Source organism: Saccopteryx leptura, chromosome X (assembly GCF_036850995.1).
Source record: "Saccopteryx leptura isolate mSacLep1 chromosome X, mSacLep1_pri_phased_curated, whole genome shotgun sequence".
NCBI lineage: Eukaryota > Metazoa > Chordata > Mammalia > Chiroptera > Emballonuridae > Saccopteryx > Saccopteryx leptura.
The window spans coordinates 72,293,906-72,308,312 of NC_089516.1; positions in this window are offsets into that span (position 1 = coordinate 72,293,906).

Consider the following 14,407-nt stretch of genomic DNA (forward strand, 5'->3'; position numbering starts at 1 on the left):
GCCTGCGCTCCAGCTGGATGAGCCCATGCTTAAGCCAGTGACCTTGGGGTTTCAAACCTGAGACTTCAGCATTCCAGATCAATGCTCTATCCACTGTGCCACCACCAGTCAAGCACTGTTCCATAGTTTATATGGAAAAGCCTATAAAGACAAATTAACTTGAGAGAGCGAACTGATTTCAAGCATTCAATATATAGTACTATACATCTTTGAAAAACAAGCTTCTGAGAAGCAGTTTAGCATAGTTGTTAACAGTAAATGTTTTGGAGCTAAACTGCTAAGATTAGAATTCTGGCTCTACCATTTAACTGTATAATCTTAGACAATTCAGTTTTTTCAAATTTCCAAACATATACAAACTTGAAAGAATTTAGGTGCTGACATGAAGGAATATTGAAGAATCAATTAAAGCCCATAATCAATTATTTATTTTAGGGAAATTAACCTGGATGGACCTAACTTAATCAGGCAAGCACTTAAAATAGTCAGAGACATTCAAATCAGCAGAGGTTCTCTTATTGGCTTTGGAGAGGCAAATACCATTTGTTAAATGCTTGTGAATGGGCCACATGTGGTCCTCAGCCAACAGCCAGAGAGAAAACAGAGACCTCATTCCTACAAAAACAAGGAAATAAAATCTGTCAAAATTCAGTGAGCTTAGAAGAGGAGCCCAAGACTCAGGTGAAATTGTAGCCCTGTAGACAGCTTGATTTCAGCCTAGTTCAACCTTGAGCAGAGGACCCAGATAATCTATACCTGGATCTTGATCCATAGAAACTGTGAGATGATAAATCTGTGTTGTTTTAAATCATTGAATTTGTAGTAATTTGTTACACAGAAATAGAAAACTAATATTGTGTGGAAAATTCCTCTTTTCCTCTAGTTCAGTGAAAACAAGGTTGGAATTTGTCAAGAACAGATTTTACCAAAACACCAAGGGCAAATAAAACAAAAACCAGTGCAGACCCAGCCCATTTTCTGTAACATCTTACAATGCACAGGTCAGCCCACATACACTAAAGAATTATCTGGCCCAAAATTTCAAGTATGCCAAGGATGAGAAAGCTTGACCTAGAATGTAGAGAATTGGCTGAAGATGAGGAAATGTGATTTTTTGACTTAAAAATAGGAAATTAGGTAGAAAATAAGGTAAGGGACAAATGCCAGGACCCAGGCACTACAGTTTCCAGTTCCTACCCAAAGAGGTTTCAGATAAAATATGGAGGTATTTTTCTTAAGAGCCCTAAAATCAGTATTCCAATTCTCATCCCACCAAGAACATTTGAAAGGGGACTTTAGAACAACAGTCCCCATTACAGTTCTAGAAGCATTGTCTACAACTACTCTGAGTAACTTACCTTCACAAAAAAGATAAAATTCAGTAGAAAGGATATAGATAGAAAAGCAGGAAAATGGAAACAGAGACATGGGCAGCATGCAGAGAGAACAAGCTTCAGAATATGCAAAAGAATAGCCAGAAGAGATTCCACTTGAACACTCACAAAATAAATTCTGTAACTGAAAAAAAAAATCTAAAAAACAAAAGTTTCTCTGGAATAAACTAAGAGGACTCTTTAACCAAGGAACACTTAAGAAGCCACACTGAGACTGGCAGGAAAAGCGGGAACACGGAGAGGGCTGCCCAGCTCCCAGAAGCGAATGGCAGCCTGGAGGGACTCACGTGGCAGGAAGCAAGTTTAGCAGAGAGGGAAGGGTCCTGGGCCAGGAACAAAGCCCCAGCCTGCAGCCTCAGAGCCTAGAAGAAGCATAGGGACAGTGTTTAGCTGCAAAACAAGTCAGGATACTGTTTGTGAAAAAGAGACAGATTTCTCAGACCCAGGATTCTTCTTAAAGGGACAGTGCAGAAAACCTCTTTCACTACTACTAACCTGGGGCTCCGGGAGACTGGAAGAGTTGAGAGGACCAGAGTAGCAGGAAGAGAGTGTAATCTAGGAGGCACAGGGAGAAACACTTTGAGGGACAGCCACCCTAACCCCTGGGGAGAGCCACCCCTCAAATCTAAAGTGAATATTTCCCCTGGAACCAGCAATACCAGCAAAGAGAAGCAGGACACCAGCCAAACAAGCTCTCCCATGGCATTCAGAGCAGAGTCGCTTAGAAGGAGGGAGCTTTCGGGACTACAGTATGGACTGTTAGGGTCTGACCTGCAGCACTCCCAACGACGCTGCTGAAGGCTCGCCAGAGGGTGGATGGTGGCAGGACACAGAAGCACAGTCCAGTCAGCGGGGGCAGAAGCCTGTCCCAGACATGACAAAGGCCTGGCGTGAGCTCAGTCTCGCCCTCCAAGAGCAGCAGGGGCACACGAAAGCAGTCCAACCCGGCTGTGGGTTGGGTGAGCAAGAGTGGTCCTGTCTGCAACCCACCCACAGGGGAAAAGTGAAAGCCAAGGAACTGCAGAGACCTGCGACTGAGCACAGATGTGTGGCCCCACTCAGCCCATGGGGTAAGTGTGACTCCGCCTGTGGGGGCAGGGTGAAAGCCAGGGAACAGGCAGAGACCCATCGCTGAGCATAGGTGTGCAGCTCTGTCTGCAGTGCCAAGGCTTGCAGCCCCGGCAGGGTGCACAGCCCCACCCGCAGGGGGTGGGATGAAGGCCAAGGCCCACCAAGGCTTGTAGACTGGGCATGTGAACACAGCCCCTCCTGTGAAGAAGAGGTGGAAACCACAGCGACTGTCACAGTAGGCTGGCACCAGCAACGCCCATACCCAAACACCAGAGGCAGCGGCAGAGGGGGTGGTGGGCCTGCAGATAGACCACACCTAGGGAACACAGAGGCCAAACCCATTGGATTCCAGTGGCCACACACTTCTTATACACCAGCGGTTCTCAACCTGTGGGTCACGACCCTGGCGGGGGTCAAACGACCAAGACACAGGGTCGCCTAAAGCCATCGGAAAATACATATTTATTATACAATACATTTTTAAATAAAATATGTATTTCTGATGGCTTTAGGCGACCTTGTGTTTTGGTCATTCGACCCCCACCAGTGTCACAACCCACAGGTTGAGAACCGCTGTTATACACAGACAGAGGGAAGGCAGAGAAATGCAACCCAAATGAATCAAGAGAAATCCCCAAAAAAGTACTTGAATGAGTCAGATATAACCAAATTACCAGAAGCAGAGTTTAAAATAATGATTGTTAGAACACTCAAAGATTTTAGAACAACAATAGATGGACATAACAAACACCTAAATAAAGAGATAGCAAGTATAAAAAAGGACATTGAAATAATAAAAAAGAATCCATCATAAATGACAAATACAATATCAGAAATGAAAAACACAATGGAAGGAATTAAAAGCAGGATGGATGAAGCTGAGGATAGAATCAGCGAGTTAGAGGACAAGATGAACAAAGGCATGGAAGCAGAGCAAAAAAGAAGAGACTCAAATAGTCTGAGGAAACTCCTAGAGAGCTCTGTGAGAACATGAAGAGAAATAACATCTGCATCATAAGGGCTCCTGTAGAAGATGAGGAAGAACAAGGGATAGAGACTTTGTTCAATCATATCATAGCTGAAAACTTCCTAAATTAATGCAGGAAAAACTCTCACAAGTTCGAGAAGCACAGAAAACTCCATTAAAGAGAAACTCAAAGAAATCTACACCAAGACACATCATAAATAAAATACCAAAGCTAAGAGATAAAGAGAAAACATTAAAAGCTGCTAGAGAAAAAAAGCTATCACTTACAAAGTAGCCCCCATAAGGATGACATCCAACTTCTCAACAGAAACACTTGAGGCCAGAGGAAATGGCAAAAAATATTCAAAGTAATGCAGAACAAGACCTGACAACCAAGACTTTTTTATCCAGCAAGGCTATCATTTAAGATTGAAGGATAAATAAAAAGCATCCCAGACAAAAAACAAAAACAAAAAACATCAAAAAATTCATCACAACCAAACCAGTGCTGCAAGAAATGTTAAGGAGCCTGCTCTAGACAGAAAAAAGGTGCAGGAATCTAGTAAAAGAGGAATGTAGATTTAAAGAAAAAAAATGTTAATAAACAACTACATATCAATAATAACCTTAAAGGTAAATGGATTAAATGATCCGATCAAAAAAAATAGGGTAGCTGCGTGGATAAGAAAACAGGACCCATACATATGCTGTCTACAAGAGGCACACCTCAAAACAAAAGATGCACATAGACTGAAGGTAAAAGAATGGAAAAAAATATTTTATGCAAATGGAAATGAAAAAAAAAGCTAGGGTAGCAATACTTATATCGGACAAAATGGACTTTAAAACAAAAGCTATAGTAAGAGATAAAGAAGGTCACTACATAGTGATAAAGGAAGCAATCCAAAAGGAAGATATAACCATTATAAATATCTACTCACCTAATACAGGAGCACCTAAATATATAAAGCAGACTTTGATAAATATAAAGGGCGAGATCAATAGCAATACTATAATAGTAGGGGATTTTAATACCCCACGAACATCACTAGATAGATCCTCAGAAAGAAAATTAACAAAGAAACAGCAGACTTAAAGGACACATTAGATCAACTGTATTTAATAGATATCTTCAGAACCTTTCACCCTAAAGCAGCAGAATATACATTCTTTTCAAGTGCTCATGGTACATTCTCTAGGATAGACCACAAGTTAGGGCACAAAAGTGGTCTCAATAAATTTAAGAAGACTTAAATCATATCAAGCTTTTTCTCTGATCACAATGGCATGAAAATAGAAATTAACCACAACAGAAAAACTGAAAAATACTCAAACACTTGGAAACTAAATAGCATGTTATTAAATAACAAATGGGTTAACAATGAGATCAAAGAAGAAATAAAAAACATTCCTAGAAACGAATGATAGTGAGCATAAAACCACTCAAAATTTAAGGGACACAGCAAAAGAAGTACTGAGAGGGAAGATTATAGCATTACAGGCATACCTTAAGAAACTAGAAAAAAGCTCAAATAAACAACTTAACCCCGCATCTAAAGAACTAGAAAAAGAACAGCAAGTAAAGCCCAGAGGTAGCAGAAGAAAGAAAATAATAAAGATCAGAGTGGAAATAAATGACATAGAGTCTAAAGAAACAATACATAGGATCAATACAACCAGGACCTGGTTCTCTGAAAAGGTAAACAAGATTGATGAACCTTTAGCCAGACTCACCAAGAAGAAAAGAGAGATGACTCAAATAAATAAAATTAGAAATAAGAGTGGAGAAATAACAATTGACACAACAGAAATACAAAATATTTTAAGAAAATACTATGAAGAACTGAATACCAAAAAATTAAACAACCTAGATAAAATGGACAAATTTCTTGAAACATATAATCTTTTAAAAATCAATCAGAAAGAATCAGAAAACCTAAACAAACCATTTACAACAAATGAGATCGAAACAGTTATCAAAAAACTCCCAACAAACAAAAGCCCTTGGCCAGATGGCTTCACAGGTGAATTCTACCAAATATTCATAGAACTAACTCCTATCCTTCTCAAGCTATTTCAAAAAATTCAAGAGGAAGGAAGACTTCTAAGCACCTTTTATGAAGCGAGCATTATTCTGATTCCAAAACCAAGCAAAGACAACACAAAGGAAAAAAAATTATAGGCCAATGTCCCTGATGAATTTAGATACTAAAATCCTCAACAAAATATTAGCAAACTGGATCCAGCAACATATGAAAAAAATCATACACCATGATCAAGTGGGATTTATTCTGGGGAGTCAAGGCTGGTACTATATTCACAGATCAATCAATGTGATTCATCACATAAACAAAAGGAAAAAGAAAAATCATATGATAATTTCAATAAATGCAGAGAAAGCATTTGATAAAATCCAGCACCCATTCATGATCAAAACTCTCAACAAAGTGGGAATACAGGGAAAATACCTCAACATGATAAAGGCCATCTATGACAAACCCACAGCCAACATCATACTCAATGGGCAAAAATTAAAAGCATTCCCCTTAAGATCAGGAACAAGGCAGGGGTGCCCCTTTCACCACTCTTATTCAACATAGTTCTGGAAGTCCTAGCCACAGCAATCAGACAAGAAGAAGAAATAAAAGGCACCCAAATTGGAAAAGAAGTAGTAAACCTATCATTATTTGCAGATGATATGATATTGTATATAGAAAACCCTAAAGTCTCAGTCAAAAAACTACTGGACCTGATAAATGAATTCAGCAAGGTGGCAGGATATAAAATTAATACTCAGAAATCAGAGGCATTTTTATACACAAACAATGAACTGTCTGAAAGAGAAATTACGGAAACAATCCCCTTCACTATTGCAACAAAAAAATAAAGTAGCTAGGAGTAAATTTAACCAGGGAGATTAACGACTTGTACTCGGAAAATTATAAAACATTGATAAAATAAATCAAGGAAGACATAAACAAATGGAAGCATATACCGTGCTCATGGTTCGAAAGAATAAACATCATTAAAATGTCTATATTACCCAAAGCAATTTATAAATTCAATGCAATACCAATTAAAATACCAATGACATACTTCAAAATATAGAATACATATTCCAAAAATTTATATGGAACCAAAAAATAACACGAATAGCCTCAGCAATCTTGAAAAGGAAGAATAAAGTGGGAGGCATCACACTTCCTGATATCAAGTTATAGTACAAGGACATTTTACTCAAATCAGCTTGGTACTGGCATAAGAACAGGCATGTAGATCAATGAAACAGAACAGAGAACCCAGAAATAAACCCACACTTTTATGGACAACTGATATTTGACAAAGGAGGTAAGAGCATACAATGGAGTAAAGACAGCCTCTTCAACAAATGGTGTTGGGAAAATTGGACAGCTACCTGCAAAAAAATGAAACTAGACCACCAAATTACACCATTTACAAAAATAAACTCAAAATGGATAAAAAGACTTAAATATAAGCTGTGAAACCATAAGCATCTTAAAAGAAAACATAGACAGTACACTCTCCGACATCTCTCACAGCAATATATTTGCCGATTAATCTCCACAGGCAAGTGAAATAGAAGACAGGATAAACAAATGGGACTATAACAAACTAAAAAGCTTTTGCACAGCTAAAGACAATAAGAACAGAATAAAAAAAACAAACTAGACAATGGGAGAACATATTCAACAATACATCTGATAAGGGGTTAATAACCAAAATTTATAAAAAACTTGTAAAACTCAACACTAGGAAGATAAACAATCCAATCAAAAATGGGCAAAAGACATAATTGAACGACAAGATGACCTGGACTTGTTATCTGTGAATATATGTATCCTGATTTATTGATGTCACCCCATTAAAAAAATAAAATTATTTTTTAAAAATGGGCAAAAGAAATGAATAGACACTTCTCCAGAGAGGACATACAGATGGCCAATAGGCATATGAATAAATGCTCAACATCACTAATCATTAGAGAAATGCAAATTAAAACCACAATGAGATATCACCTCACACTAGTCAGAATGGCGCTCATCAACAAAACAACACAGAATAAGTGCTGGCGAGGATGTGGAGAAAAGGCAACCCTTCTGCAATGCTGGTGGGAATGCAGACTGGTGCAGCCACTGTGGAAAACAGTATGGAGATTCCTCAAAAAATTAAAAATTGAACTGCCTTTTGACCCAGCTATCTCACTTTTTGAAATATACCCCAAGAACACCATAGCACTGTTTCAAAAGGAGAAATGCACCCCCATGTTTATGGCAGCATTGTTCACAATAGCGAAGATCTGGAAACAGCCCAAGTGTTTGTCAGTGGGCGAGTGGATTATAAAGCCCTGGTACATATATACAGTGAAATACTATGGGGCCATGAAAAAGAAGGAAATCTTACCTTTTGCGATAACATGGATGGACCTGGAAACTATTATGTTAAGTGAAATAAGCCAGGCAGAAAAAAAAAAATATCATATGACGTCACTCATTTGAGGAATCCAATAAACAATGTGAACTGAGGAGCAGAATTGAGACAGAGGAGAGATCAAAGGGACCAGAGGAAAAGAGGACAGAGGGAAAGGGAATGATAGGATGGGATAAACCTGAAGGGAAGGGGGGAGAGCGCTATGGGAAGGGGGGCAAAGGAGGTGTTGAGGGGAATACGGGGGAGGGAGGATGCATTTGGCGCAATACTAGAATCTATGTAAACACAATAAATTAAAATCAATTTTTTAAAAAAGTTTCTGAGGTAACAGTAAGCTAAAGAACATCAGGGCTAAGAGATACCTGATCTTGTTAACCAATGAGCCATCTTGACCTTAACTTGTTGAACTACAAAGGTCATTCTGGGATGCCTGCAGTGTTCCAAGATCCACCTGGGTCACAGGAAAATGTGGCCCTCTATCCAAGGTTCTAGTCATTAGGAAAAATACTCTGAGCAATACCTTGGGCAGACTGGCAGTGAGAGGCCTAGAGAAGATCTTGAAATAAGATCCTGGAGAATTAGCCAGTATGATTGATAAAGATAGATGAAAGAAACTAAATCTGGAGTAGAGCAAGACTGAGAAATGAAATGGTAGCAACCTGCATATATTTGGTCTGAGTAAATACAGTTAAAGGGAATGCACAGGGGTGAGGGTGGGGAGATCATGGGAAAGAAGGTACTGAATCTCAGCAGTGAAGGAACCAAAAAAGAAATGCAGGACACTTAAGACCATCTCTACCTGCATTTCATGTGTTTGGGTTAACCATGGGTGCTAAGAACCACTCTTGCTTGGTGGGTGGAGAAGGTAAGGCCAAGGTCATGATCATATTTGTATTAGCCCCTACTACACAACTTTTTTAACCCAGTATTGTCTCTGGAATATAGTCAATTCTCAAGGCAATATAATACTCTGAGAATAGAAAGGACCCTTCCAGGTAAGATAGGCAGAAAAGTTTTCACAAAGCTTGGGTGCCTGACTCCATTTATTAAACAAATCTTTAGTAAGAGCCAAAGTGTGCAGAAGATTGGGAAATGTTGGAAATACTAAGGAAATGCTGGACATGGTCCTTCTTCTCCAATAGCATGTAATGCCTTTCAAGAAAACATATCCACCTGACCTGTGGTGGTGCAGTAGATAAAGCATCAACCTGGAATGCTGAGGTTGCCTGTTCAAAACCCCAGGCTTGCCTGGTCAAGGCATATATGAGAAGCAACTATGAGTTGATGCTTTCTGCTCCTCCCCCTTCTTTCTCTCTTTCTCTCTCTTTCCTCTCTCTAAAAATGAATAAATAAAATCTAAAAAATATATTTAAAAAAAAACAACAACAACAGAATTCACCTCAGCTGGTTTGGGTGCCTAAGAAGCTCTGCCTTTATATATGCTGCCAGTAAGGGCAGATGGGTTCTGTTCTGATGTAGTCTTCAGCTTGCCACTGGATGTGTTGATTCTGGACCTCATAAGAAGAAACCTGGTGCAGACTAGTGTAAGACGCTGCCTGTGACTAACCCTCAGCAACCTTTTTGGAGCCATAAGCAATCCGGAGTTTGTGGCTCCCTAGGCTGGGCTTAGGTGCACATGGGAGGACCAAGCTTCACACCAAGGCTAGCTTTTACCATCCCTGGGCCTGGGACGAGTCAGCAAAAGGCTTAAGGTTCCCTGAGAACCACCTTCTGCTGCTTCTGTCTGCTGGCTGCTTGTTGAGTTCAACCCCTGAAATAACTTCTGGTAGAGTCTAGACCAGTGGTAGTCAACCTGGTCTCTACTGCCCACTAGTGGGCGTTCCAGCTTTCATGATGGGCAGTAGCGGAGCAACCAAAGTATAAATAAAAAGATAGATTTAACTATAGTAAGTTGTCTTATAAAGATTTATTCTGCCAAACTTAGTGAAAATCCAATATAAAGTACTTGGTAAGTAATTATTATTATGTGCTTTAATTTGCTGTAACTTGCTTTATAAATTTTATAAAGTAAAGTTACTTCCCTACTTTATAAATCACCATTACTGTGGAACTGGTGGGAAGTTAGAAAATTTTACTACTAACAGAGTTACAAAAGTGGGTGGTAGGTATAAAAAGGTTGACTACCCCTGGTCTAGAGGCTGGGGTAATTCAGGGATTATGAAAGTTGGTAGGTGTGGCTTCTACCCCAGGGCCCTAGGTATTTTTTCCACAAACTTTAGTAGGGTGGGGCCACTAGGAGTCTGGTGGGTGTGGTCTCTGAAACCCAGAGATTTTGTCTTCCAACAGTCCAGACAGTTTCTACTGAATCTTCCATGGGGTGGAAACACCAGTCATAGTCTTGGGAAAGAGGGGAGAAAGCTCCAGTTTCAATGCCAGAAGCTGAGTCACTGTCACCTGGAGTCTGTTGAGCTGTTCTCTGTGCTCTCTATTCAAGGCTGCTTACTTCTCAGCATGTCCCAATCTCCATAGGGTGGAGCAAAAGAGATTCTGAGGGTGGGGCAGTTGCCTTCCCCCAAGCTGATGCTGCACAGAGGAGATTACTTCACCCAAGAAAGATGGCAACTGCAATATTGGAGAATGATTCAGCACAGGGGTTCTGGTAGCTGTCCCCTGCCTTGTGTCTCCTTGGGCTGCCAATTTCATACTTTCCTCATGCAATTCTAGTCCTCTCAGCCCTCCCTCTGCTGAAGCCCAGGGAAAGTGGTTATGAAAGAGATTTTCTGCACTGGCCCTTTAAGAGTGTGGTTGCATCTTTGAGAAGTCCTATCTCTTTCTCACAGACAGAAGCTTCACCTCTTTCTTCACCAAATGCTATGTGGCACCTCTTGTAGGCTCTGGTGCTCCAGGATGGAGTGCCCAGCCTGGGGCCTAGGACCCAAAGTTCTCAGGAAAAAACCTCCCAGTGGCTGTTCATTCCTGGGAGCAGGGGCAGCCTATTTTGTGTCTCTGCTTTTTCTACTAGTCTTGATGTGACTTCTTCTGTGAATCCTTGGTTATAGACTTCTCTTCTTTTAGTCCTAAGTTAGTTTTCCAGGATGATTTTTTTTTAATTTAGTTATAACTCCAGTTTGGTCCTGGCAGGAGATGAATGGAATGTCCATTTACCTACTCCATCACCATCTTCTCCTCAGCTAAAAGAGTTTGTTGCAAACAAATCAATATTTTTAAAAAATGTTTAAATGCCTGCTTGAAGAAGAAGGGGGAGAAGAAAGAGGAAGAAGGGGGGAGGATGAAGAAGAGGAAAAGAAGAAACAGAAACATAGTTAAAAGACTATACTGGCAGTAAATATGTACCTATCAATAATCACTTCAAATGTAAATGGCTGAAATGCTCCATAAAAAGCCATATGGTAGCTGAATGGATAAGGAAATAAAACCCATATCTATGCTGTCTACAAGAGGCCCAGCTCAGAATGAAAGACACACACAAAGTAAAAATAAAGTGAATGATGGGAAAAGATATTTTATGCAAATGGAAAGGGGATAAAAGCTGGAGTAGCAATACTTATACCTGACAAAATAAACTTTAAAACAAAGGCTATAGTAACAGACAAAGCTGTACACTACATAATGATTAAAGGAGCAATCCAAAATAATCTGAAGATGTTTTCTCTGAATCTATGTACCCTGGTTAATCAATGTCACCCCATTAAAATTAATAATAAAGAAAAAAAATCCCCCCAAAAAGAAGAAGCAATCCAACAAGAGGATATAACCCATGTAAACATGTATGTACACATTGTAAGAGCACCTAAATATGTAAAGCAAATCTAGGTGGACATAAAGGGAGAAATGAACAGTAACACAGTGTTGGGCAGATAAAATATATTATGCTCACTTTGTTAGAGATGGCACTGCCCACATGGAATCCTGTAACCCGGGTGATGGTATTGGTTGCCCTTCTTGCTTGGGATAGGCGTGATTATATTAATGTGTGTTGGGGGCGGGCGGTGGGCAGGCAGGATCCTTGTAGCCTGGGGCATGGTTTTATGACTAAGCCTTTCCCACCCTTTTTGATGTGGGGTGGTGCACTCTCATGAGGAATCCCATTATGCCTCAGATAAGTGACTTTGTATCAGAGACTTCCTTGTTTGTACATTGGATTAAAGGTTTTGATTTCTACACTATAAAATGGAGGCAGAACGGGAGCTTGCTCTCTCGGTTCCTAAGATTATTAGCATTAGAGAGCAGAGAGGAGAGCACAGAAAGGCCACGTGGAGGAGGCCAGGAGAAGCAGCCAAGATGGCGGAGTGTTGAGTGAGAAGCCAGTTTGTGCAGAGTTTTTGCAGGGAGAAGGAAGGAGATGGGGAACAGAGGTGAATAAATCTGGTGAGCTAGGAACCTTTGATTCTAGGAAACTCAGATAAGTAGTAGCTTTGTGAGCACTGAATGAGAGGGTTTTGGAGCCCAATGTGTGTTTTTACTTGCCTGCTGGGTGCAAGCTAGGATTAAAGGTAATGGCCCACCAGTTCTTGGTTCTATTGTTTCATTACTGTCTGTCCAAATCTAATGGGAACCAACATGTGAATGGCCATGATGGCGGCTACTGGCTTTACACACAGTCATAGTAGGAGATTTTACCACCCCCTTAACATCAATGGGGAGATTTTTCAGACAGAAAATTAACAAGGAAATATCAGCCTTAAATGATACACTAGATCAGATGCATTTAATTGATATCGTTAGAGCATTTCACCCCAAAGGAGGAGAATATACATTCTTTTCAAGTGCACATGAAATACTTTATTGGATAGACCACATGTTAGAATTCAAAACAAGTCTCAATTATTTTTAAAAGATTAAAATCATATCAAGCATCTTCTCTGACCATAATGGTATAAAACTAAAAATCACAAGAAAAAAACTAAAACACAAATAAAAACATATAGGCTAAATATCATGTTACTAAACAATAAATAGGTTACCAATGAGATCAAGGAAGAAATCAAAATTTACCATGAAACAAATGAAAATGAAAACAGAACAATCCAAGATTTATGGGACACAGCAAGATCAGTCCTAAAATGGAAATTCTTAGCTTTACAAGCGTATCTCAAAAAACAAGATAAAATTCAAATAAACAATGTAATGTAGATAAAAGTGTAGTGTTACCAAGGAGAGGGGACTGGGAGAAAGGGAGTAAAGAGAGACAGATATGTAGTGACGGAGAATGATCTGTCTTTGGATGATGGGTACACAATGAAGTCAACAGTAAAAATGCTGTGGAGATGTTTACCTGAAGGCTATGTATTCTTATTGATCAATGTCACTTCATTAAATTTAATTTCTTTAAAAAAAAACGAGAAAGAAAAACAAACAAAACCCAAAGTGAATAGAAGGAAATTAATAAAGACCATAAATAAATGAAATAGAGTAAAAAAAAAAAATACAAAAGATCAATGAAACCAAGAGCCCAATCTTTGAAAAGATAGACAAGATTAACACACTTTTAACTAGATTCATTAAGATAAAAAGAGAGGGGACCCAAATAAATAAAAGAAGAAATGAAAGAGGAGAAGTAACAACTGACAACAAAGTGATACAAAGAATTGTAAGAAAATATTATGAACACTATTATCAACAAATTGGACAATCTGGATGAAATAGATAAATTTCTACAAACATACAATTGTCCAAAACTGAATCAGGAAGAATCAGAAAATCTAAATAGTTTACAAGTACTGAAATTGAAGCCATAATCAAAAATCTCCCAAGCCTAACCAGGCGGCGGTGCAGTGGATAGGGCATCAGACTGGGATGTAGAGGACACAGGTTTGAAACCATGAGGTTGCCAGCTTGAGCATGGGCTTACCTGGTTTGAGCAATGCTCACCAGCTTGATTAAGCCCAAGGTCACTGGCTTGAGCAAGGGGTCAATCACTCTGCTGTAGCCCCCCATCGAGGCACATATGAGAAAGCAATCAATGAACTAAGGTGCCACTATGAAGAGTTGATGCTTCTCATCCCTCTCCCTTCCTGTCTGTCTGCCCCTATCTGTCCCTCTCTCTGTCTCTCTCTGTCTCTGTCAGAAAAGAAAAAAAAAAAACTCCCAGGAAACAAAAGTCCTGGACTGGATGGTTTTACAGGTAAATATTACCAAATCTTCAAAGAAGAACTAGCACCTATTCTCCTCAAAATATTCTCTTTAGAGAAACATTTATTCAGTCCATCTGCCAGGTCCTTAATTAGACTGTGGTTTGTTTGGTTTTTTTGTTTGTTTTTGTTTATTTGGGGTGTTGTTTGTTTGTTTGTTTTTGGTGTTAAGCTGCATGAGTTTCTTATGTATTTTGGATTTTAACCCCTTATTGGATGGATCATTGTTGAATATTTTCTCCCATTTTGTAGGTTGTCTTTTCATTTGGTTGATGATTTCCTTCACTGTGCAAAAATTTTTTAGTTTGGTATACTCCCATTTGATTATTTTTTTTTTACTTTTTTTTTTTTTTTTTTTTTTTTTGTATTTTTCTGAAGCTGGAAACGGGGAGAAACAGTCAGACAGACTCCTG